General features: G+C 41.9%; 1 protein-coding gene across 4 annotated transcripts in view; it reads right to left on the bottom strand.

The window, feature by feature from the left end:
- PLEKHM3 (pleckstrin homology domain containing M3) overlaps positions 1–22,249 on the bottom strand; it is a 198,023-nt gene that overhangs the window by 166,471 nt on the left and 9,303 nt on the right. For 3 of the 4 annotated variants that reach the window (XR_009055126.1, XM_057745974.1, XM_057745976.1), the window contains exon 1: positions 16,514–16,658. The exons of the other annotated variant lie outside the window; for it this stretch is intronic. The gene's annotated coding sequence lies outside the window, so the exon portion shown is untranslated. Of the gene's footprint in view, positions 1–16,513; positions 16,659–22,249 lie in introns of those variants that run through there. 4 annotated transcript variants of the gene reach the window in all.

The raw sequence follows: 22,249 nt of genomic DNA, 5'->3' as shown, positions 1-22,249 counted from the left end.
CATTCATCGCCCTTCATGACCTATCCACCTCTCCAGTTTGTCGTTCCTGACCAACACTTGCCCTGCTGTTTTACTCCTCCATGCTTTGGCCCAAGCTGGGGAGCCGTCCGAATTGCTCAGGCTCTCAGAATACCCTGGGTTTGCCACAATGTACTGCAATGATCAACAATCTCTTCCGATCCCAGTCCACACTTCAAGTTACCAGACAGCAGAAGGATGCCTTACTGACCCTCCTGTATGAGCTCTATGTCTTCATCCTTTTCCCTAGGGTGAACAGTCCTCAAATTCACTATAATCTAAGGGTCTAATGAGAAGTTTAGTCTCCATAAATGAACACCTCTTACTAGCTTGCCTCATTTGGCTTTGAAATTAATTAATTAAGAAATAATAACAACACATTCAGATAGGTCAAAATACGAACAGTTCTTTCCTCTGACAAAGTGAACTGAGTGAAATCACCGCGTGGGTGTAGTATGACTTCCCTCCACACAAAAACTGGAAATCGGGAGCTAACTGGAACTGTGTTCTAAATCTGGCTCAACCACACACGTGCTGGGTGGCCTCCAGCAAACCATGAAACCTCTGTATGCCTTACTCAGCTACCTGTACCCAACAACACTGCCAATATCAAATTGCTTCACATGTGGATCACTCACTTGGTAGCTGTTCCAACACGCCTTTAAAATATGTAAACTGCTGTATAATTATGGAGCCCTCTACTGGACCTCACCCACTCAACAACCACGTGCTCCTGTCTTTCCCTGGAAAGACACATCAGCCCAACAACAGCAAAGTCAGCAGCCAACTATTTATAACACCCTACTCTTCAGCCAAACTCAATCATCTACAGACACTTTATCTTATTTTTATAAAGAATACCCTTTCTGTAAAAAGGGTTATTTCCCCAATGTAACAGACTGAGAAACTGAGGTCCATTTGTCAGTGTGGTCATAAAAGCTCAACTCGAAGAACCCCACGCATGCATCAAAATGTAACAGGATGCAGATCGGTGTATTGCTATTTCCTAACAAGGAAATCTGCTGTTTACATGCTCATTAGGCAAGGCTAATTAGCAGGATGAACACAGCAGTCCTCCCACACAGAGGTGGAAGCACATATGAGTAATAATACCAGCCTGGCCCACAGAGAGATGGCACGTTCTCCCAAGCTGGAGGGTAAAAACGCTGAGTTCCTCCCACTTGACTAAATGGCTTGTATTCAGAATGTAATGAGTGCTCAAGAGGGTGTCTGGGGCCATGCAGTTTTAGAAGCAGCTGGACTGCAGAGAAAAATGCAATGCCCAAGACACCTAGGATAAACAGTTTCTGCCACTCTATTTTCAAACATGAGAACCAAGGGTGATTAGAAGAATGGTCAGCATATGTGGCTCTCACACGGTCTTCACTTTGGTTAAAGCCACAGCTGACTGTAAATTTTCTGAGAGTTGCATAATGTAAAGGCTCCACCACAAGAGGATCTGGCCCTAGTAAGGATGTTTCTGGAATAGCAGGCTACAAGACGTTATGCTTTGTCACGGTGCTTTGTCATGAAGACATGTTGTGATGTAGGCATGTTGCTGGGCACAGGCAAGCCGTGAGCAGCAGAGAAGGAAATGGTGCTGCTGTGGACATCATGAGAAGAGTTCAGGGGGTCTTTCAGAGGAGAAAGATGGCTAGAAACACAGATGGAAACCCATCTTCACAGACCTGGAGGGAACATTAGATAGCTACATTTATATAATTTTCAATAAATGAGAAGTGTATTGCCAGGCAGTAATAAGGAACATGCCATTTAAAAACAATTTTATAATGTTTTCCCCAGCTCTGAAGGTAATAAACACTTATAAAAACTCTGGAAAATACTCACAAATATGGAAGATTAAATAAAAATGAGATCTCAGAACTAAATAAATAGGTGTGTTTTTATCTAACATTTTATTGGAATCAGATTATATACAGTACACAATTTGGGCATACTGTCTGTTTAAATAAATGCTCAAAAAGCAAATACAAGTAATTATTAACCTTGAAAAGAAAAAAGAAATGTCCCAGAGTGTGCTGTGCCCACCGATTCCTTACAGCCTGGCACAAGGCCCCACTCGACTGAACTCTTTTCCACCGCATCCAGGGACCTCCTCACTACACCGCCTCTAGTGCACTGCAAAGCCCTGACCCGCCTTGAGCCTGTCAACCAGCCCTTCCTCATAGCTTTCCTCCCTGAGGTTTCACAGGCACCGCGCTCTCTGTTTTCCTCTCATTTCTACCCTCTCCTTCTCTGTTCCATCTTCCTGCTTTCCCTACTGGTCTCTTCATCAAACAGGGGCATCACTCAACTCTCTTCTCTGACTATGGCCACAGGTACTTCTTGGGTCAGTTTAGCCACACAATTACCTCCATGTTCACTCCTCCCAGATTTCCACCTTCAGTCTCCATGGGGCTCTGCTCCCATGTTCCCAACTTTTTGTCGGACATTTCTACCTGGCTTATCTTGTGGCAAAATGAAGCTCAACTTGTGTAAAGCCACACTCGGCTACTCATCATTCAATCATTATTTGCTGACTGCTCACTATGGGCTGGGTGCTGTTTGAGGTACTGGGAGACCATAGCAAATAAAACCCTTCAATGCAGCTTCCACTGATGACAAGGCCCAACTCTCTAACCCGACACTCTAGGCCTTTCACAGTCTTGGACTAGCTTGCCTGTCCAGCCTGCTACTTCCCTTCCATAAGACATTGTTTTCCTCCAAACTGGAATGCTGCTGCTCAAATTTTAGGCTTTCCCAACTCCAAAGTTTTGCTCACAGTTCCCTCTGAGGTACCGTCTCCCCACCTCTATCTACTGAAATTCTATCCACTCTTCAAGATCCATTGCCACCCCTTCCACAAGTTTTGTCGATTCCCCATCCTAAAACGGTCTGCTCTTTCTTTAAGTGTTCAGAGACCGTCTTTGGTGCCGCCCCGCAGCTTGCCCTGCCTGCTGCCTCTTCTTTCTGAAATGATGATGGCAATTATAAACCATCACAAGCGTAGTCTGTGCCAGGCACACTGCTTGGTCCTTTACATCTCTAAGCCTCACCATGTACAAAGTGGGTACCATTATTTCTGTTTTTACAGAGGAGGAAACTGAGGCGAAAAGATATCCAGTAACTTTCCTGAGGTCACACGCCTATGCTACTGGACTTACAGCAACTTGAGAACTGCAATTCTACCCCATTTCATTTTTACAACCCTCGTTGGGCCTAAAACACTATGACGAGTACACGACGGGGGCTCAGTAAATACTGGTTGAATGAACATGAGCATGAAGACTATGTTTGCAAAGTACTGACATCTGTAAATATAAACACCACTTGTTTTCTGGCAAAAGTATATTTGAATTCATCATAAGCTCATTTAAGTAAAATATGACATGCTTTCCAAAATGTTATGTTGACGTGAGTGTTTACATTTTTTCTTGGTTAGAAGCAGCCTCCAAGCTATTGAAACTGGATTTAAAAATAACATGGCAAAGATCAGGTAGCAAAGACCTAACTCAGACCTTTTTTAGAAACAAAAGCACCTATGCAGCACTTGGGAATAATTCTGCAAACCACTCCAAATCCAGAGCTTGGCTGGTCTAATTTTCCAGTGACTCAAGCTCTTTCTAATACCAGAAAAGACATGTTCCCTTTGAAACATCCCCAGGCAATCAACCTAAAGCATTTTTCTGTCCATCTCTGTGCTATTGTTTGCCACTTGCAAAAATCATTGAGACACTTAATGCCCCAAGATGTTTTCCCAGAAACCAAACTAAATATAAGTACGGCACTTCAAATCTCTGATTGCTCTTCTATTGAAGGCAGTAATGTTATTATGCCCCTATGTCGACCACTGGATTGGAAAGCCAAGGCTTCTGATTGGGAAGCCCATTTTCATAAAACCACCAGCGTTCCAAAATGTCCTGGTTTTAGAAACAAAATAGACAGACACAAACTTCAGTTAATTAAGTGTCTAAAAATGCAGACTCAATGTTTTCCATTCCCCTTTACCTCCATGTCAGGAAACAGTGATTGAAAAACAAACAAAAGAACCACTCGAACTATCTTCATCCTAGGACTGAGGTGAAGAAGGTGAAAAGTTCCGTCATAAAAACCATGTGCAGGCTTCCCTGGTGGCGTAGTGGTTAAGAATCTGCCTGCCAATACAGGGGACATGGGTTCAATCCCTGGGCCGGGAAGATCCCACATGTCGTGGAGCAACCAAGCCTGTGCGCCACAACTATTGAGCCCATGCACCACAACTACTGAACCCCCTGCATCTAGAGCCCGTGCTCCACAATGAGAAGCACACCACAACGAACAGTAGCCTCTGCTATCTGCAACTACAGAAAGCCCACGCACAGCAATGAAGACCCAACACAGCCAGTAAGTAAAATAAATAAAATTAAAAAACAAACAAACAAACACGTGTGCTAGTCACCCTCCAACTGCAACAGGGAATAACTGACTGGTACATGGAGATGCCATCTAACCCAGCTGGTGTGAGACCTCAATAACGCAGGTAATGGCCAGCCCAAGGAGGTACACTGAGACCTAGCCATGCACAATACTCAAAAAGCTAAAGAAGTAGCTTTTTAGATTAGCATTTTTAGATTCAAAGATGTCATCAGCTCATATAACTATTTGCCTTTATTGAGAATAATCATCTTCACATGCATACAGTTTATAAAGTGCTTGATAAGTTTCTTGATTAAAATTTGTCGTAATCTCAACAGAGAGAAGTAAGTAAAGTAGAAGGATTATTTTAGAGATGATGAAAAAGAGACCAAGATGACTCATCTCTTGTGAGTCAAAGGTCCCATGGGGAAGAAAAAGAAGTTCCTGGAATCCCTGTCAAATTACTGAGTCCAAGTTCAATTACCTTTTAAATCACCTTATATCACTCAGGGGCCCTGATGCTAGAAGGACTCTAAACAAGGAGTAAGTAAGTTGAATTCAATCCATGAGCCACCCAGTTTTGAGTTTGTCTGATGGGACAGAGATGTGGCAATGGGAAGAACACACATTTCTGACACCAAGAAAGGGTTCATGTCCCAACACTGGTTTCTAAGCTGAACGACCTCCAGCAAGTCAGGCGGACTCAGGACTTCTTGACCCTTCTTATCTGCAAAATGGTAATCCTTCCAATGCCTGTCTCCATTAGAGAGCTGTAATGCACAATGCAGATAACATATGTGAAATTTTTGTAAAATCTAAAACAATTACTATTACTATTAAAAGATAGTTGATTTCTAACCACACAACCATTTATACTCAATAAGCACTCACAGAGGCTGGACCAAGCACCCAAACACTATGTTAGATGATGCTACGGGCACAAAACACAGCTTCTGCCCTCAAAGAGCTTACTAATAGCTAGTGGGGAAACATCACAAAACCAAGTATAAAAAAGCACCTTAACAGAAGTACACAAAAGGTAAATTAGGAGTCATTACTAATCAAGGGACAATAAAAAGTCTTAAGTGATGACAGAATACAATTAAATGACATAATAACATGTATATAGTGATGACTTCAGTTGAAGGAAACCAAAGACAAAGGAAACAAATGTACAAACAAAACCAATCAGACCTGCTCTAGAAATGATGCTGCTTCTGGCACGAAGCTGTCAACCTACAGGAATATCTTTAAAGGTCCCACCAAAGGCTGAGCTCAAAGTGAACTAACAACTGCACGAATGGGAGGCACGAGGGCAGGGAGCTTCCTCACAAAGCTGCCCAAGTCTATCAGACCCACAGAATCTATCTGACACACAGAAACATCCCTGGTCAACAGAAGACTTTGCTGGGTGGCTGAGATGTCATGAGAAATGAATCCTTGCCTCACTTCCTGTGAACTTTAATTCCTTAGGTCACCACAGCTGATTAGCAGAACAGAGAGTACTTACCACTTTAACCTTCAAAGCAACAACCAGCTTATGGGTGAGCACATATTCACAAAACTGGTCCCCCTGGGCATTTAGAGTGAACGTTCGTGAGAAGTAATTCACTGATTTTTTCTTTCCTGGCTACACTTGAACCTGCTAAAAAAAATGAGCCTGGGTCTTTGTTAAATGGCACCCAGAGAGTACCAGACCCATGATAAGGTCTAAGCAGAAGGTGACTCACTTCTTACTTGAAAGGAGAGACATACCTAGTGGTGATGGGCTGCATTCACGACCCCTCCCTCCCTTTTGGACTCAATCTGCAACAATGACCTTCGTTGGCTACCAAGCAGCCTCTTACCAATTCTGTCAGGAAACGAGCAGGGCTGCCAAAAGCAGACAAAACATTGTCTTTGACCCTCAAAGATAAGGACAAGGCAAGGTAAAATAAGAGGAAGAGTCTTTGTTATTTTACTACGTACAATATGAAGGCCAGAAATCTCTCTGCCCGTCATAGAGGACAAAGGAAAAGTTTACAAAGTATGAAGAAGAACAGTGAGAACTACATTTTCACCTCTAAATCTGGGTTGAAATTTCTTTTACTATGGACTATTATCATTAGTAACACACGGATTTTTACAAAACAATTCTGCAACTTGTAAACATTCTGAAGTTGAATTCTGGAGCTCTGATTGGTCCTATTTCTTTGACTGTTTTGATCTGACATTAGGATGACAGGCATATGGCAGCTGGGACTCAGTGGCCCAGCATCAGAGACAACTACTATCATATTAAACTCTTCAAAAATGCCCTGCGGAGGACTCCTTCAATGTGGATGGACAGATGTTAAATGTAGAATAGTGTATTTAATGAAACATTTAAAAACAGAGTTCTTACAATTCCTACACCAAGACCAAGATTTAAGAGTCATGGCTAACATTTATTGAGCACTTACTAAAGTCATTATGTGAAGCTCTTTATCTTCATTATGTTCTTAAATCCTCACAGCAACCCTATTGGAGAGCTGCTATTATCATTACTACTTTACAGATAAGGAAATTGAGATTTAAAGAAATGCAGTACCTTCTCCGAGTTATATGGCCAATAACTGAGTGGAAACAAGCCTCTAAAATGTGCATACCATCCTGTATGACAATTAACAGCAAACTAATTACCCTGAGATAATATAGCTAGAATTTTACACATGAGGCACTTTGAATTTCAGTGTCAAACATCAGCAACTTTAATATTTATTTTTAAATCTTTCTGTTTGTTAATCCCACAACTTAGAAAGTTAATTGCTAAATATCATCTTTATACTAGGGAAACAGTTTATTCTTAACTTACAAAAAAAAAAAAATCACCTCTATACTATTTCTGTGTCATAAATTCTCTAAGGGAATAGCGGATGCTAGGCTAGGTGCCTGAACAAACAGAATAAAAGACTGTTCTCTAACTAAATAGCTAACCTCAATTTTCTCAGTGACCTTGGACATATTGCTTGGAATGTCTGCAAGAGTATAATAACTGTGACTCCATTTAGGCCAAACAAGTGCTTTTGCAAATGTTTACATAGTCCTAATTACCCAAACCTTTTACTAATGTTTCCCAAAGACATCATTTTTCATTTAGCCAATAAATAGAAACACTTGTAAAAATGTTTGCTTTTAAAAAAAAACAAAAAAACACCCTGCAAATGTGTTCCTGTCAAAAGAATTAAAAGGAATATTTTCAAATTAGATGTGACTATAGATAATTCAAACATGCTTTAACAATTAAGGCATGTCCACTCTTCAATAAGTGATGCTGGGAAAACTGGACAGCTACATGTAAAAGGATGAAATTAGAACACTTCCTAACACCATACACAAAAATAAACTCAAAATGGATTAAAGACCTAAATGTAAGGCCAGATGCTATAAAACTCCTAGAGGAAAACATAGGAAGAACACTCTTTGACAGAAATCACAGCAAGATCTTTTTTGACCCACCTCCTAGAGTAATGGAAATAAAAACAAAAATAAATAAGTGGGACCTAATGAAACTTAAAAACTTCTGCATAGCAAAGGAAACTATAAGCAAGACGAAAAGACAACCCTCAGAATGGGAGAAAATATTTGCCAATGAATCAACATAAAGGATTAATCCCCCAAATATATAAACAGTTCATGAAGCTCAATATCAAAATAGCAAACAACCCAATCCAAAAATGGGCAGAAGACCTAAATAGGCACTTCTCCAAAGAAGATATGCAGATGGCCAAAGGCACGTGAAAAGCTGCTCAACATCACTAATTATTAAAGAAATGCAAATAAAAAAAATACAATGAGGTATCACCTCACATTAGTCAGAATGCCCATCATCAGAAAATCTACAAACAGTAAATGCTGGAGAGGGTGTGGAGAAAAGAAAAGGGAACCCTCTTGCACTTTTGGTGGGATTATAAATTGAAACTGCCACTATGGAAAACAGTATGGAGTTTCCTTGAAAAACTAAAAATAGAGTTACCATATGACCCAACAATCCCACTACTGGGCATATACCCAGAGAACACCATAATTTAAAAAGACACATGCACCCCAATATTCACTGAAGCACTATTTACAATAGCCAGGACATGGAAGCAACCTAAATGTTCATCAACAGATGAGTGGACAAAGAAGACATGGTACACATGTACAGTGGAATATTACTCAGCTGTAAAAAGGAACGAAATTGGGACATTTGTGGAGACATAGATCTACCAAGAGACTGTCATACAGAGTGAAGTGAGTCAGAAAGAGAAAAACAAATACCGTATATTAACACATATATGCAAAATATAGAAAAATGGTGAAAATCAACCAGTTTGCAAAGCAGAAATAGAGACACAGAGGTAGAGAGCAAACATATGGACACCAAGTGGGGAAAGTGGGGGGGGGGGGGGGGTGCGGGGGATGAATTGGGAGATTGGGATTGCCATACATACATTACTACTAAGAAAAAAAAATGAAATTGTACACTTTAAATATATGCAGTTTATTGTATGTCAATTGTATCTCAATAAAAGTTCTTAAAGAAAAAAGTAAAATGAAATAAAATAGTATATAACACACACACACACACACAACAATTAAGGCATGTCCAAATAAACTGTCTCCTCCTAAAACCAACTTAACTTTTTCAGGGGGCAGTGGGGGGGGGGCAGGTAGGGGGACAAATATCAATGTATATGGGATTCAAACAAAATAACAAAGTTGACCCACAACCTTCAGTCTTGTTTCCTAAGTGTACTAAAAGATGATATTACGCCCAGGTTTCATATGACCACACTGAAGTGAAAATACAGACATCATATCTAACCTTTCAGGGAAGGGTAATTACTTTTGGACCATAAGATCTGGAATTAGAAGATCTGAGTTTGAACTGTCCATGCACTACTACCAGATGTGTGAGTCTGGGCTAGTCATTTGAACCTGAATTCCAGTTATTTCAATGCAGGTCAATTACGGATCCCTGTCCTACCTTCTCCAAAGGTTGTTTTGGAGGGTAAATCAAATGACACCACATAGCGCTTTGTGAACTCAAAGGCAGGGTACAGGATGCCAACAGGGGTCATCCACATGGTACCAGGGAAAGTGTCACCACAGTCTCTTTGAGCTCCTCCCATTATAAACCAACAAGCTGGTGGAGAGTGGTGACAGCAATCAGTTTAGAGGCTCTGAGATAAGGTTTTCATTTACTCGAGGGTGCCTCCTGCACTGTTCAGGCAGCGTGAGCTGCTGTGCATCAGGCTTTCCAGTGGTCTTGGAACGGAAGGATTCAGTAGTGCAAGATTCAGGGTGACTCGAAAGGAATGTCTCTTCTCGAAGAAAAACCAAATAAGTAAACTGCTCCCTTGTCCCCCGAGTTCCTGTACAGCTAGGATACTTCGTCCCTCCTCCTTTCTTCTACCAAGTTTCTTAAAGAAATTTGTTTTTTTATACTTTCTGACTCCACTTCTCACCACCCATTCATTTCTCCCTGCAGAAGCACTGATTCTGCCCCAGGTGAAACTGCACAGGCAGAGGTCACCAACAATTTCCTTTTGTCTACACCCAGGAGGCTTTTCACGCCACATCCGACTCTCAGCAGCAACTGACCTACTGAACACCCACTCTCTGCACTGCTCTCATGAATGCATTGACCACAGTCTCTGCCAATATTTCTCCTTTACCTCTGGGTGCTCCTTTCAGTTCCCCGTATGAGCTCCCCTTCCTATGCCCATTTCATAATGTAGGCGTTCCTCCGTTCTCCCCATAACCCTCTTACTTAGTTCCTCTTCTTGCCTGGGTGTTTCTTCATCTCTGTGGCTTCAGAAGCAATCCATGTGACAGATGAGAAACACTGTTCTTCTGAGCTCTAGACCCACACATGCAACCGCCTTTTGGACATCCCCTAACTCCTAACATGCACAAAACCAAACTCCTCATCTTACCCTCAAGCTGCCCCTCCTCCTGGCATTCTTCATATAGTGAAGGATATCATTATCCTTGACCCTGCTGGCTCCCTCCCCACAAATCACTCCAAATCAGCAAGTCAGGTTAATTCCACCTCTACGCAATCTGCCAAATTTACCCATTTCTCTCCTTCTTTCTGCCTTAGTTCAGACACCACCATCCAGTTTCCTCCCTTCAGTCTTTCCCTCCACTAATCCACTCTCCATACTGCAGTCAGAGAGGGCTAAGTTAAAACCCTGTTATCTTCTGGATAAACTGTATACTCCTGAACACTGCCTATAAGAGCTCAAGTCCACTTACTTTCCTGGGCTTACCTCTTCAATCTCCATTGTCTCCCCCCCGCACCCCCACAACACACAGGCACACAACTTGGCTAATTCTCATTCAGCCTTCAGGTCTTTGCTGAGGTTATCATCTCTTCAGTGACCTCCCACGTCCATTCTGAACATCCCTCTTGTGTGTTCCCATAGCAAACTGATTTCCTCAATTATAATGCTTTTCACTTTGTGTAAAAATAGCCTGTGAACTTGAGTGTCTCTCCCACCAGACTGTAACCTTCACGAAGGTAAGATTGTGCTTGTTTTCTTCAAGACTGTATTCCTGGCTCCAAGTACAAGAGGTATGTGTCATGACACAAAATAAGTGCTCAATTCTTACCTGTTTAATTAACAAACCAATGAATCCCTGAGGGTGGAAGAGAAGTTGTTCTGGAAAAGTTCATGGGAAAAGATCAATTAGCTAATTTTCTGGAGCATAAAAAGTGCTGGTTACATTTCCAATCTTTTCTAACCTATAATATATGCTCCTTGTTCTATGAAAATCTACATTTATAGTCACATCTACAGACTACCAGGTGAAATGGATATTTAGCAATTTCCCAGTTAGGTAAATGTCCACAAGTAAACTGAATAATGCAGAACAGGGCAGCTTCAGCTTTTGCACTGAATTATAAATTGGTTACACTAATCACGTTAACTGGACAAATAAATCTCTAACACACTCATAAATGTGGCATATAATCGGAAAATCCAATTTAAAACACATAATTCAAATGGACAGTTAATGAGTGTATGAAAAACAAGGTGTTAATGAAAATAGCATGCCTGACATCTCATACAATGTCCTCTATATTTTGACTTTGGTTTTTGCTCATAACTCATGTTGCCATTAACATTAATTACACTCATGGAGCAAATAAACTTCATACCTTATTGCCAGTATACAGGTGAACTATGTGGGCTTGTCACTGCTGTCTGGTAATACCTACAACAGCCAATGAGACAGAGCAAACACAATATGTGGAATTTACTACCGGTGGTTATTCTTATCACACTCTCACTCAGTACTCAGTTCTCTGAATTATTTAGCTTGCACCAGAAACGCCAAGCTAGAATACAGTTCAGCTACTTATGAACCAAATACAAAATCCATTCTAAAAGAAAAAAATAATTTCCTTGCTAGATATCCTTCTACACAGTTTCTTTTCAGGGGTTAACACTCCCCATGAAGAAAATCAGCATTGGGCTGACAGCCAGTGGAGCAACAGACCCTTTCTGTACTTTTCTACAGATGTGGGAGAAGAGGGTAAAGTGAAAACAGCAAAGGGAGCTGGTGGGAAAAAAAGTGGCAGCAGCAGTGGTCTGGGGCTCCTGCAAACTGTTCGAGATGGAGAACCCTGAAAATTCTGCCCACATGGTCTAAGCTTTTCAAGTTTCTATTAAAATCAGGTTTCTGAAACCAGTAATTAAAGTAGTACCCCTCTACCTGACTGCTTCTTAAGTATGTAAATGTATAACTTGACTTCAAGTATTACGGGAAGGTTGCACACATGATTAAACTGGAATAGAGTATATTAAGTATCTGATAAACATAAGCTTTGGACTTTTTTAATGCAGATGTTACCAGTCTACATCCAGTTTGGTTTTCCTAGTAATAATGTGCAGAGGGCTTTTTCTTTTTCTTTCTTTTTTTTCTAATGGTTATATATCCATCACAGTTCTTGGTTTTCCACTTGTATAATTAACCTGAGTCTATAGCCCAAAGCCTAAAATCCATCAATCTATGCGAAAACAAGGACAATGAAAATTCAAACATGAGCCTCCTTTTTCTATCATTTCAGTATGATATTCTGCCATCCTTCCACCATAAAACTTTCACTGATTACCCTTATCAAGAAATAAGTTATCCAATTTTATTTTCAATCTTTCCAACCATATTTATCATTTCCTATCTCCTAGTCTTTCTTTAAAACATCACTTCCTGTCATATGGATTTTATGTTATTTATGGATTTTTATTTTCTCCATTATTTGACTGGACAATGTCTTAGATTCATTGCATTCCCCACTGCATAGAGCTTTAACAGCTTTTAAAATAATGTTTCTTGACTATTACGGTTATAAACAATTACTATTTACTTATTGCTAAACATTTTGAAAATACAGAAAGTATAAAAGGGAAAATAAATAATGCCTATTCACCCTCCAATGAGAAAAAAAGCACTGCCCCATTTTGGCCCTTTCAGCCCCTTTCCTTATGTAGGTAGATCTTCCTGTTTTTTTAAACATAGTTGAGAGTTGACTGCACATACAGTTCTCTAGCCTATCTTCCCGCATTTAGCAAAAACTGATAAATACAGGACTTCCCTGGTGGCACAGTGATGAAGAATCTGCCTGCCAATGCAGGGGACACGGGTTCGATCTCTGGTCCAGGAAGATCCCACATGCTGCAGAGCAACTAAGCCCATGCGCCACAACCACTGAGCCTGTGCTGTAGAGCCCTCAAGCCACAACTACTGAGCCCATGTGCCACAACTACTGAAGCCCACGTGGCTAGAGCCGTGCTGCACAAGAGAAGCCACCACAGTGAGAAGCCCGAGCACCACAAGGAAGTGTAGTCCTGCTCGCCACAACTAGAAAAAGCCTGCATGCAGCAACGAAGAGCAAATGCAGCCAATAAATAAATTAATTAATTTTAAAAAATGATAAATACCTTTCCACACTTAAAACTCTTCATAAATATCCTTTTAAAAATTTGTATAACACTATGTCTTTTGACAATACCATAATTTATTTAAACAGTTCCCCTCTTGTTGGGCATTTAGACTATTGCCAATATCTGACTTTTCCAACCAAAGCCATAGTAAGCAACTGTGAACATTAACTTTTAAAATATTTCTCATAAGTTCCTTTGGACAGACCGCTAGAAGTGGAACTACTGGATCAAGGAGTGGACACATTAGTGAGACTTTTCATACATTCAGCTAATGAGTTTTTCAGAAAGGTTTAACATCTGCGCACCCCTCACAGCATCTGAGAGTGTCTGCTCCACTGCACACTAACTGATTGTGGAGAATTAGAATTTTTAAAAATCTATGTAAATTTGAGCGCTGAAAAAACAGTCCCTTGCTGTTGTTTCAATTTCCTTTCTTTGATTAGTGGAAAGAGAAAGCATTTTCATATGACTATTAGCCACTTAGTTTTCTCTTGCATGGGTCGTCCGTTCCTGTCTTCTTAGTTTTAGTTTTCTCTTGCATGGGTCGGCCGTTCCTGTCTTCTTAGTTTTCTATTGCTGTGTAACAAATTCCCACAAAAACAGTACCTTAAAACAACACCCACTTCTTACTTCAGAATTCTGAAGATCAGAGTCTAGGTAGGGTTGGCTGGGTTCTCTGCTCAGGCTCTCTTTCACAAGGCTGAAATCAAGGCATTGCCTAGGCTGTGTTCTTAACTAAAGGCTCTGGTAAAGAATCCAGTTCTGAGCTCTGTTGGCCCTCGGTCTGAGGTTCCAGTTTCCACGCTGGGTCACCCTCAGGAAATCTAGGGCTCCCACATTTCTCAAGGCTGCCCCCATTCCTTCTCAAGTGTCCCATCCCTCTTCAAATCAGCAACAGCATGTTCAGTCCTTCCCAGGCTTCAGATCTCTCTGATTTCCCCAGCCAGAGAAGGCTCTCCTCTCTTATAGGTCCCTTTCACTAGATCTGGCCCACTAGCTAATTTCTCTATTTAAATTCAACTGTGCCACATAACATCACATGATCACGGGAGCAATACTGCATCATGCTTACAGGTTCTGGGGATTAGGGCATGCGATCTTGGTGGAGGGGCACTTTCAGAACTGTCTTAGGTGTTGTTTCTTATCATTTGTTTGTGCTCTTTAAGATATCTTAATTGCATCAATTTACCAAAAAAGTGAATCCTACTGATGACTGTCAGAAGTTGCACTTTCACAATGGCAAAGATAACTGTGGATGGGGCTGCTATGTGCTAATAAAGACTCTGAACACAGTCCGTCCTCCATACCCTTGGGTTCCACATCTGCAAATTTAACCAACCCAGATCGAAAATATTTGGGGAAAAAACTCCAGAAAGTTCCAAAAGCAAACCTTGAATTTGCTGGGTGCCAGGCAACTATTTACATATCATTTACATTGAATTTACAACTATTTACATAGAATTTACATTATATGAGGTATTATAAGTAATCTAGAGATGATTTAAATTATACCAGAGGATGTGCGTAGGTTATATGCAAGCACTACGCCATTTTACATAAGGGACTTGAGCATTCTTGAATTTTGATATCTGAGGGGGGTCTTTCAACCAATTCCCCTTGTATGCAGAGGAATGATTGTACATAACTTTGCTAATACTGGTATTTTAAAAAGATTTAACTGTGGGAAAAAGTACATTATATAAAATTTACTATCTTAACTATTTTTAAGTGTACAGTTCCATACCATTAAGTACATTCACAGTGTTTTGCAACTTATCTTTAGAACTCTTCACCTTGCAAAACTGAAACTCTATGCCCACTGAACAACTCTCCATTTCGCCCCTCCCCCAGCTCCTGGCAACCACCATTTTACTTTCAACATTGGTATATATTTTATGTATTTATTAACAAATGTATATCACAATTACTACATGCACTGTTCTAAGAACTTTAAAAATATTAACTTATTTAATCCTCATAACAACCCTATGAGAGCAGTACTGCTATGATTCCCATACTACAGATTAAGAAACATAGCAAATAACTGCCCAAGGTTACACAATAGGAAGTGACCAAGCAGGAATTCAAACACAGAATGGCTTTATAGTTCTTGCTATGAACTATTACATTGTGAAAATACTCACTGAAAGGCAAACTCATCAGGCATTACTATTATTTCCCTGATGTTCATGACTTTAAAACACTTCCCTATGTGCAATCTAATAAAATATTCTTCTAGTAACTGAAAGTTAGACTATGTGACCAAGGTGACACATGCCTACTGATCTTTCAGCCCAATTTTGGTTAAGGCATTTTTTTTGAGGTTAATGATACAAAAATTGCCTGGTATGTTAAAGTGAACCAATTATACTTACGTGTGGTATTTTATAATAAAGTATCTCATGAATGAATATAAATTGCAATTTACTAACTACTGAAATTAAAACATTAAAGGAAAAAACCCCACGTATTTCTCTTTTGCAAGAAGAAAAAAAACTTCCAAATGAGTTTACAACAGCATAGCTCAATCTCAGTTTAACCTGGTCAATTCAAATCTGTCCTGCTTTGCAAGCTATAAATCTAGGCCAGTCTCCATGTGTCATTCATTTGTATATCTCAGCAGTAACTTATTTTATTTTAGGAGTGGGTCTAAAATGTCCTCATCTCGATCTTTTAGCTTAGTAACCCTTTCATAGAAGACCAAATGATGCTTCTCAGCAGTCACATGGTGTCATTTACTATACACTAAAAATGAGCAAGGTCAACAGAAGGGACAATCGTTGTAATCTGGGAGCCCCAGTTAGACCTGAGTTAAAAGCTCTGCTGAGGCTTGGTGTCTAGGACCCAGGAGGGGCGGGGGAGGACTAAAAACAACGCACAAAACAGGACCAGCTATTTCAACTGCTTTCTACTTATATACGTGATTCATAAAAATAAACAGACAAAGCATCATATAATCTCCCCTCACCTATTATCCACTGTATTGCTGTGAAGTTTCCCGGATGACATAAAAAACCAGAGCATGGAAGAAACAGCTAAATCACCGCTACCCGAGGGAGCTTCTTGGCTCTTTACAATGCTGTCATCCCCACACCCTTCCCCCAGTGGCCAACCAGGCAGTGCATAAGCAGGCAGATGCTCACCTGGCCGCCGGCTGCTTCTCTCCCTTCACCTGCGGGGCCTGCAGCTTACTCCTGGCTGGGGTTCGGCTTCAGCAGCCCGCCCGCCACACGGTGACGGCAGGTTTCACCACCGACCATCCAGGCCCGGCTCTGTTTACAAGCGCTTCTTGCGGTCCCACACTTAAATGCTTCCTTCCAGCAGCCGGGAAGCGAGACTCGGACACACAAGGTTCCAAGCCGCAAGGACTCGTCTTTCCTGCCCTAGGGACCCAAGCGCCAGGCAGGGCCTGACCGCACCCTCCTGGCCTCCTTATTTCTTTGTTTTCTTACATACAGTTTTCATCACACACTTTTTGGAAACAATGAAACGTGCTGCAGAGTCTCCTACTGCTCCTCCCAACGCCCAAATGGATGTTTGCAATTGGAAAATTTCACTTGGAACATATGAGGAACCAGACTTGTTTTTAGCAGCTCCCTTGTCTAAGAGAATTACTCGGAGTGATTTAGTTCTTTCTGAAAATAGGACTAGAAGAACCTAGAGATTGCTTCACATTTCAGGTTTGGAGCTGCGATGAAAATCAATTTTCACTGCCCTTGCATGTTGTAGCCCGCAGGTTGAAAGAGGATGGCTTTGAGGGGTGGGGTCTTCTTTCAACCCTCATTCGGATTCCCAGCAAAATAGAAAGCGTGTGTGTATGTGTGACCTGAGCGCTCCTTCCTGAAACACCCCTCCCCCCCCCCCCCCCCCCCCCCCCCAGTGATTATGGCCACTTTGCAAGAGGATAGGGTGCTCTGGCTGGAAGCCCTTCCTTGACGTTTCCTGCTTTACTCTCTATCATAGCACAGCCATTTTCTCGATTTATAGTTCCACGTTTCTTAAATTACCTGTTTTGTCTTCTCCACCCCCACCCCAGCTTCACCTATAAACTCCCTGAAGGCAGGAACTATTTGGCTTTCACTCACCACCACATAATAGATTCAAAAGCACAGTGAGAAATGTATATATGTTTGAATGAATGAAGAAATGGATGCAAAAAAAAAAAAATTGTCAAAGGAAGCCAGAAAAAGTGACATGATAGGAATCGAAAACTCTGATTCCCGCATTCCCTGAAGATTAAGAAGAAAATCTTTAACCATTGAATCTTTAAAAAAATATCTCCTTTGGTTGGTGTTTAGAGTTTAAATAAGTTTGTTTAAAAACTTCTACTGCAATTTGAGATACCTCTTTTTCCCTAAACATGCAGTGTTCTCTTTTGCCTCAGGACTTTTGACACTTGGTTTCCTCTGAAGAGAGCTCTCACCTCTGCCCCATCCCTTTAGCCTGGCCAACTCCTTGCTCTTTAAGAAGCAAGTGTCATCACACCTCTCCTGGAAATCTCCGACAGAGGAACCTGATCCTTTTAGCCATGCCCAGAGGAACTCACATGTTCCTCTATAAATGCACTCATCACATTGTGCCAAATTCATCCAAATACTCATTAGTCTTCTCAGGCCGTTGATTCTCAAACTTCATCATGTAGCAGAATCTTCTGGAACAGCACTTCTCAAACTTTAATGCATGGAGATCCTGTTAAAATGAAGGTCACGATTCAAGAGGTCTATGGTGGGGCCTTTGCACCTCTAGTGAACTCCCACGTGATGCCGCCTTTGGAGTGTCAAGGCTCTTGAATGCTTGTTAAAAATGCAGATTCCTGGGTCACACACCCATTGTTGGGCTGCACCCCCACAGGGCTACAAGGCCTGCACTTGCCCAGTTTTAGGACCAAGGAAAGCGTGGAATCAGCAACAGACATCAGTGGTTTAATGGATGGGGGAATCTTACATGTCTGAAGCAAGATCCTGAAGTGACACTTGGACAGCAGGCAGGACATAGTGGCAGTCTTTACTGGGGGGTGGGGGTGGGGAGTTGGGGGGGAGAGTGCCAGTTATGGGGGAATTGATGTGACTGGCTCATGGGTTACCAGGGAAACCAGCAGAGGGGCACGCCTCTCACTGCCCCTTTGATAAGAACAACCACCAGCTGGGGCCTGGGGCAAGTATGTAGGAAGGTCAGTCACAAGAGTAGGGCATAGGTGAAGCAGGCCCTGGTCCAGCAGGTAGTGTACAGAGAGCAAGAGAACAGCCATCTTGAATGGCCTGACCATACATCTATAGATAAAAATCTATTCTGAAAGTCTACAGTAAGGTCCTGAATTCTGTGATTTTAACAAGTGCCTGCAAGTTTCCCAATGTAAGTGATCATTGGACTACTCTTTGAGGAAAACTATACCAGTCTATGAAGCTGGAGGGCACGGCTGATGCTTTGTTATTTTTTTCCCACTGTGCATTAAGCACAGGGTCTGGCACATAAAATGCCTTAAAAAGCCACATTTACAGAATAACTAGGTTTACTCATTATCACTACTACAGATCCTCAGCACTGAAACAAGGGGGTGATCTCAGAAAAGGGATGAGAATTCAAAGGCTGAGAACAACCTCAGCTGGGCACCTGCTGGCTCTCAAGCCTCCATTTGGTCAGTAGGGGTCATTTTGATCCTTTAAATTTAAATATCTAAATTCATGTCTCCATTGAAACGGCTGCTGCAAAAGAATGCCAATATATGTATAGCTGAGTCATTTTCCTGTACAGCAGAGATTGGCACAACATTGTAAATCAACTATACTTCAATTAAAAAATAATAAAATTTTAAAAGGCTGGCTGCTAACAGCAGCCCCAGCTGCTGTTCTTTTTGGGTTTGTTTTTTTTTTCAATAGATTTTATTTTGTAGAGCGGTTTTGGGTTCAGAGCAAAACTAAGCAGAAAGTACAGAGTTCCTCGATACCCACAGCCACAACACATGCACAACCTCCCCTACTATCAACATCCTGCACTAGGGCTGGTACATTTGTTACAATTAATGAGCTACATTGACACATCATTATTACCCTAAATGCATAGGGCCACCTATGTATACCTTCTAGGCCGTGCCGTTATACTGCCAACTGAATCCCTGTTTGCTCAAGGTAGTCTGCGTTGGTCTCTGTCATTTACAACGGTTAGCACCCTAACACGCCACCTTTCCAGACTTATCTCCAGAGTACTTCCTTCCTCCCACTCTATACTCCAAACTCATTTTTTTTTTTTAACCACTCCTGGATACTCTTCCATTCATTCCCATTATCCTGCTACAGGCTCTCCCATTATATCCCCTCTGCACGTCCTGAAGGGCAGGGAGTTTGCCTTATTCATCTTCACGTTTCCCACAACACTTATGGTACGTACTAAATGATCTTAATAAATGTGCGTTAAAACAAAGTGAAATACCAAATAACACGTAAGGAGATTTTATTATTGCATCCCTTCATTAAATTTTTTTTCCTCTTAGCTTTCCTTTATAAAGTAATGGTCAAGCCAGGATTCAATAAAGTAATACTGTCGTCCAAGAAGTAAAACAAAAACCTCATCAAAAATGTTGGTGCTGTTTATAGCCTAGAATTTGCAAGCCAAGTATACCTCACCCCATGTGCACAAATATGCCCAAGTAAAAATAATTAGGATCGGACTTTCCTGGTGGCACAGTAGTTAAGAATCCACCTGCCAATGCAGGGGACGCGGGTTTGATCCCTGGGCGGGGAAGATCCCACGTGCCTTGGAGCAACTAAGCCTGTATGCCACAACTACTGAGCCCACATGCCAAAACTACTGAGCCCACAGGCCTAGAGCCCATGCCCCACAGCAAGAGAAGCCCTGCACCACAACGAAGAGAAACCCCCACTCACCACAACTAGAGAAAGCCTGTGCACAGCAATGAAGACCCAATGCAGCCAAAAAAAAAAAAAATGATTAGGATATTCATTGAGAGCAATATAATGTAATTTGTCTCGTTAGGTAAATTAAAAGCATTTGAGATATAGAATACTAAAGTCATAAATGGAGCTGCTTAAAAGTACAAACAAGCTTGCTATTCAGCTGGGAGGCACCCACAAGGCCATCGCTTTGTTAAAATATTGAAACAGTTGCATACAGGCTGGTAACTAGCTTCTGTCCCTAAGCTTCCTAAGTGTCCCAAGGCTCTTTCCAAGGAATTCCCTCCCCACCTGTCCTAAGATTCAACACCCAAAGGATTGATGCCTGATCCTTGTTTTCCATTAAAGGCAGGATTCTTTCTGATTAGTTGATGGCCAGGCCACATATGTTTTTGAGTCTTTTGCTATCACTTCTACAAATAGGTAAACAGAAAAAAAAAAAAAGTGAAAAGCCTTCAACATAGAAAAATATTCAATAAGTCCCCACTCTACTACCACATACTTTGTCTTTTTTTAATCAGAAAGATCAAGAATAAGTGATAGAATCTTACAGAAAAACTTCTTTAATTGGGCAATCTGAATGTGGTTCATTTTATTCATTGTACTACAGGAATTCATTGTTCTCTGGGTGGGGGATTCATGGGCTCCTGGTGGCTTCTATGATGGTTAGTACTAATCAGGGGCCTCCATTAAGAGCTTACCTGCTGATAGAGTAGTCCAGAAAGTTAAAACCTTGTAAAAGGAAAACTTTTCCAATCTTTTTTTTTAATTTATTTATTGGCTGTGTTGGGTCTTCCCTGCTGCCCACAGACCCTCCCCAGTTGCTGCGAGCGGGGGGCCACTCTCATCGAGCTGCATGGGCTTCTCACCTTGGTGGCCTCTCCGGCTGCGGAGAACCAGCTCCAGGCATGCAGGCCTCAGCAGGTGCCACACGCAAGCTCAGCCAGTTGTGGCTTACGGGATCCAGAGCACAGGCTCAGTAGTCGTGGCGCACGGGCGCAGTTGCTCCTTGGCATCTGGGATCTTCCCCGGACCAGGGCTCGAACCTGCGTCCCCTGCATTGGCAGGCGGATTCTTCACCACTGCGCCACCAGGGAAGTCCCAAAATTTATTCAATCTTGATGCGGGACAGAACCTTTTTGTATGATATACTCTCAACTTCCCTCTGGGAAAACCTAGCACTCCTGATAAAATGCCCAAGCGATCTGCAAAGTTAGGTAAACTTTAACAACACGAAGAGTTGTAGGTTGAGGTCCCAGGAATCAGGCTCAGAGAGAGTTCAGCGTGCAGGGATGCCGTGGGGTCAGCATGTGTATGTGGGGGCAACGAGCGCTACACTGTGCAGCGGGAGAGGGAGGTTGTGTGGCCCAGCAGCCGCCCCGCCCCGCCCCCCACGAAGACCTCCGAGACAGAGTGGCCTGTCAGAGGCTTCCCAACAGTCCTGATATGGGCCAAGAACAAGTGGTGCACTGGCACATTGACGCAGAAAAAACAAAAGTCCTGATTTGTTAGTGTTTGCCAGTTTCCAGGGTGTAAATACCACACCATGCCTAATTTCAAGCTCTGGCTGTCCTATTGCTGAACATGGAATTGGAGATGTGCACAGTCAGGCCTCAAGAGCCAGCAGACCACTGACCAAGATGGCCAGCGCGTTCCACGTCCACATCCATCAGTCAATGGATGTGGGCTATTTCTGAGAGGCAGCGTGGCCTTGGTCAAGGTGGCCCTCTGCAGTTGATGCCGTCCCTGAAGGGTCTGACCACTGCAGGCAATCTGCTGACACCACTCCCGGCAGCTGGGGCAATGAGTCTTTTTTTTTTTTTTTTTAATTTATTTATTTTTTGATGGAGGATCTGGGCAGCCCAACACAGAGTCCACCATACTTGTTCTGGAAAATACATCACCTGTCTACTCAACTAACTGTCAGTCAAGAGTCTAGTCATCTTTCCCCTCTAGATGGAAAGATGTCCA

This window comes from Hippopotamus amphibius, chromosome 8 (genome assembly GCF_030028045.1).
Source record: "Hippopotamus amphibius kiboko isolate mHipAmp2 chromosome 8, mHipAmp2.hap2, whole genome shotgun sequence".
NCBI classification, from domain to species: Eukaryota; Metazoa; Chordata; class Mammalia; order Artiodactyla; family Hippopotamidae; genus Hippopotamus; species Hippopotamus amphibius.
This window is presented reverse-complemented; position numbering and strand designations above follow the sequence as displayed.